Here is a 5000-nt window from a genome sequence, read left to right as displayed (position 1 = left end):
GCATTAAAAAGTGCTTCTATGCAGACGCACTGAATATGTAATAGGTTTGCAGAATTTTGACGTGACAGAATGGGTTTTTAGCTTAAGTGTGTGTAGAAGAACTGCAAGGTGTGTGCCTATGTGTGCATAGAGTGCTACATGTGTAAAATCTGTATGATTTGGGCAGTTAAAGTGCTGATTTTGCCTCCGAGTAAGAAAAGTACTACACAAAATGTATAAAGGATCGGCACATTGGCTGCCTTTGCTGATGCCCCTGTTGCCTAATTTGTAGTGCAATGGTTAAGTTGCAGAGTGTGGTTGAACTTGGTTAGGAGACTTGGTGCCTCTTTCCGTGTCCTACTGATGATAAGGATGGCTTGATACCATTTTCTAAGCCCAGTATATTGAGAAAAGAAGTAAGTGAAGAAGAAGTGTGGAGTCGAAAGTGGTTCTCCAATTTCTCTCCACTTGCTAAAATTGCAAAGTCTCCATTAAAGCATAGAAGAGAGCGTTAAAGTCGGGGATGGAAGAGGATGAAAATGGGAAGTTTACTTATAGAGAGAAGTGAGAAATGCCCTGTGTGCACACACCGGTGTCTGACCATAGAATACATTTAAATAATGCCTCTAGAAAAGAGCTATGCATGTGTGCCTCAGTGGCCTAATGGATAAGGCACTGGCCTCCTAAGCCAGAGATTGTGGGTTCAAGTCCCATCTGAGGTGATAACAAAAATCCTCCCTCTATCTTTTCCAGAAAATTAGGTAGATTTATTACATGCTTCCTCTCAGAAGTTTATGAGGGATTAGTTACTTTGAAACGGTCCCATTTTACTTGTGTACACTTCACAGTCATGTTAGTGTTCTGAAACTGCAAAGTATATTTTTAAATGCCTATTTTTGTGAGATGCATTTTCGACCGGCCAGAACATATTCCTTTGGAAAAAATGATTTGAATTGGATTGGTGTGAATCTTGTTTCTAGAGGTGGTGACAGGCTTTCAGCTACTTGAATAGGTCAAGCCAGGATTCATAAAAAGTATACAACCTATGTGAGTGTGAAAAATTAGCATATGCAGGAAGGAGCAATTTGTCCTACTTTCAAAACAGTTTCACTCCACGTCTGGAAACTTCCAGAGCTATGTAGAGAATACAAATGAGCTTTAAACGCATGAGGAAAGAGGTTTGTATGCAAAAAGGAAAACAAAAGCATATCGTACTCATAAAATACTCAATATATAGATTCCAAAAAAGTGCTTCCAGCGAAAAGATCTGAAAGAACACTATGGGATGTAAACCTGAATACCTTTCAATAATATGTTCTCCATCCATGCATACCACCTACATGATAAAAATCATCTCAGGTGAACGGATGACTGCGTGGCCTAATGGATAAGGCGTCTGACTTCGGATCAGAAGATTGAGGGTTCGAGTCCCTTCGTGGTCATTTTTGGCCAATGGTCACACAATCTGCTTTACATTCAGAGTGGAAAAAGTCTTTTCCAATACTCTTGTAGTCCTCACGTTCTCATTACTAATCATTAATAAAGTGGAGTACATACTGTAAACTCATTCAGGTTGCATCTTCAGTCTAACTACTTGTGCATTTTAGTGGCATTAAAAAGTGCTTCTATGCCGACGCACTGAATATGTAATAGGTTTGCAGAATTTTGACGTGACAGAATGGGTTTTTAGCTTAAGTGTGTGTAGAAGAACTGCAAGGTGTGTGCCTATGTGTGCATAGAGTGCTACATTGGTAAAATATGTATGATTTGGGCAGTTAAAGTGCTGATTTTGCCTCCGAGTAAGAAAAGTACTACACAAAATGTATAAAGGATCGGCACATTGGCTGCCTTTGCTGATGCCCCTGTTGCCTAATTTGTAGTGCAATGGTTAAGTTGCAGAGTGTGGTTGAACTTGGTTAGGAGACTTGGTGCCTCTTTCCGTGTCCTGCTGATGATAAGGATGGCTTGATACCATTTTCTAAGCCCAGTATATTGAGAAAAGAAGTAAGTGAAGAAGAAGTGTGGAGTCGAAAGTGGTTCTCCAATTTCTCTCCACTTGCTAAAATTGCAAAGTCTCCATTATAGCATAGAAGAGAGCGTTAAAGTCGGGGATGGAAGAGGATGAAAATGGGAAGTTTACTTATAGAGAGAAGTGAGAAATGCCCTGTGTGCACACACCGGTGTCTGACCATAGAATACATTTAAATAATGCCTCTAGAAAAGAGCTATGCATGTGCGCCTCAGTGGCCTAATGTATAAGGCACTGGCCTCCTAAGCCAGGGATTGTGGGTTCAAGTCCCATCTGAGGTGATAACAAAAATCCTCCCTCTTTCTTTTCCAGAAAATTAGGTAGATTTATTACATGCTTCCTCTCAGAAGTTTATGAGGGATTAGGTACTTTGAAACGGTCCCATTTTACTTGTGTACACTTCACAGTCATGTTAGTGTTCTGAAACTGCAAAGTATATTTTTAAATGCCTATTTTTGTGAGATGCATTTTCGACCGGCCAGAACATATTCCTTTGGAAAAAATGATTTGAATTGGATTGGTGTGAATCTTGTTTCTAGAGGTGGTGACAGGCTTTCAGCTACTTGAATAGGTCAAGCCAGGATTCATAAAATGTATACAACCTATGTGAGTGTGAAAAATTAGCATATGCAGGAAGGAGCAATTTGTCCTACTTTCAAAACAGTTTCACTCCACGTCTGGAAACTTCCAGAGCTATGTAGAGAATACAAATGAGCTTTAAACTCATGAGGAAAGAGGTTTGTATGCAAAAAGGAAAACAAAAGCATATCGTACTCATAAAATACTCAATATATAGATTCCAAAAAAGTGCTTCCAGCGAAAAGAGCTGAAAGAACACTATGGGATGTAAACCTGAATACCTTTCAATAATATGTTCTCCATCCATGCATACCACCTACATGATAAAAATCATCTCAGGTGAACGGATGACCGCGTGGCCTAATGGATAAGGCGTCTGACTTCGGATCAGATGATTGAGGGTTCGAGTCCCTTCATGGTCGTTTTTGGCCAATGGTCACACAATCTGCTTTACATTCAGAGTGGAAAAAGTATTTTCCAATACTCTTGTAGTCCTCACTTTCTCATTACTAATCATTAATAAAGTGGAGTACATACTGTAAACTCATTCAGGTTGCATCTTCAGTCTAACTACTTGTGCATTTTAGTGGCATTAAAAAGTGCTTCTATGCCGACGCACTGAATATGTAATAGGTTTGCAGAATTTTGACGTGACAGAATGGGTTTTTAGCTTAAGTGTGTGTAGAAGAACTGCAAGGTGTGTGCCTATGTGTGCATAGAGTGCTACATGTGTAAAGTCTGTATGATTTGGGCAGTTAAAGTGCTGAATTTGCCTCCGAGTAAGAAAAGTACTACAAAAAATGTATAAAGGATCGGCACATTGGCTGCCTTTGCTGATGCCCCCGTTGCCTAATTTGTAGTGCAATGGTTAAGTTGCAGAGTGTGGTTGAACTTGGTTAGGAGACTTGGTGCCTCTTTCCGTGTTCTGCTGATGATAAGGATGGCTTGATACCATTTTCTAAGCCCAGTATATTGAGAAAAGAAGTAAGTGAAGAAGAAGTGTGGAGTCGAAAGGGGTTCTCCAATTTCTCTCCACTTGCTAAAATTGCAAAGTCTCCATTATAGCATAGAAGAGAGCGTTAAAGTCGGGGATGGAAGAGGATGAAAATGGGAAGTTTACTTATAGAGAGAAGTGAGAAATGCCCTGTGTGCACACACCGGTGTCTGACCATAGAATACATTTGAATAATGTCTCTAGAAAAGAGCTATGCATGTGTGCCTCAGTGGCCTAAAGGATAAGGCACTGGCCTCCTAAACCAGGGATTGTGGGTTCGAGTCCCATCTGAGGTGATAACAAAAATCCTCCCTCTTTCTTTTCCAGAAAATTAGGTAGATTTATTACATGCTTCCTCTCAGAAGTTTATGAGGGATTAGGTACTTTGAAACGGTCCCATTTTACTTGTGTACACTTCACAGTCATGTTAGTGTTCTGAAACTTCAAAGTATTTTTTTAAATGCCTATTTTTGCGAGATGCATTTTCAACGGGCCAGAACATATTCCTTTGGAAAAAATGATTTGAATTGGATTGGTGTGAATCTTGTTTCTAGAGGTGGTGACAGGCTTTCAGCTACTTGAATAGGTCAAGCCAGGATTCATAAAACTTATACAACCTATGTGAGTGTGAAAAATTAGCATATTCAGGAAGGAGCAATTTGTACTGCTTTCAAAACAGATTCACTCCACGTCTGGAAACGTCCAGAGCTATGTAGAGCATACAAATGAGCTTTAAACTCATGAGGAAAGAGGTTTGCATGCAAAAAGGAAAACAAAAGCATATCGTACTCATAAAATTCTCAATATATAGATTCCAAAAAAGTGCTTCCAGCGAAAAGAGCTGAAAGAACACTATGGAATGTAAACCTGAATACCTTTCAATAATATGTTCTCCATCCATGCATACCACCTACATGATAAAAATCATCTCAGGTGAACGGATGACCGCGTGGCCTAATGGATAAGGCGTCTGACTTCGGATCAGAAGATTGAGGGTTCGAGTCCCTTCGTGGTCGTTTTTGGCCAATGGTCACACAATCTGCTTTACATTCAGAGTGGAAAAAGTCTTTTCCAATACGCTTGTAGTCCTCACTTTCTCATTACTAATCATTAATAAAGTGGAGTACATACTGTAAACTCATTCAGGTTGCATCTTCAGTCTAACTACTTGTGCATTTTAGTGGCATTAAAAAGTGCTTCTATGCCGACGCACTGAATATGTAATAGGTTAGCAGAATTTTGACGTGACAGAATGGGTTTTTAGCTTAAGTGTGTGTAGAAGAACTGCAAGGTGTGTGCCTATGTGTGCATAGAGTGCTACATTGGTAAAATCTGTATGATTTGGGCAGTTAAAGTGCTGATTTTGCCTCCGAGTAAGAAAAGTACTACACAAAATGTATAAAGGATCGGCACATTGGC

General features: G+C 39.7%; 3 non-coding genes across 3 annotated transcripts; all 3 read left to right on the top strand.

Moving 5' to 3' along the window:
* Positions 1 to 628: 628 nt before the first annotated feature.
* On the top strand, positions 629 to 701 carry TRNAR-CCU (transfer RNA arginine (anticodon CCU)). Its single transcript has one exon. It is a non-coding gene; the product is annotated as a tRNA-Arg (tRNA).
* Positions 702 to 1348: 647 nt separating this feature from the next.
* On the top strand, positions 1349 to 1421 carry TRNAR-UCG (transfer RNA arginine (anticodon UCG)). The gene has a single exon. It is a non-coding gene; the product is annotated as a tRNA-Arg (tRNA).
* Positions 1422 to 4524: 3103 nt separating this feature from the next.
* Positions 4525 to 4597, top strand: TRNAR-UCG (transfer RNA arginine (anticodon UCG)). Its single transcript has one exon. It is a non-coding gene; the product is annotated as a tRNA-Arg (tRNA).
* The last annotated feature ends 403 nt before the right edge of the window (positions 4598 to 5000 follow it).

This window comes from Triturus cristatus, chromosome 4_1 (assembly GCF_964204655.1).
Source record: "Triturus cristatus chromosome 4_1, aTriCri1.1, whole genome shotgun sequence".
Taxonomy (NCBI): domain Eukaryota; kingdom Metazoa; phylum Chordata; class Amphibia; order Caudata; family Salamandridae; genus Triturus; species Triturus cristatus.
The sequence above is the reverse complement of the archived record's forward strand: the minus strand, read 5'-3'. Positions and strand labels throughout refer to the sequence as shown.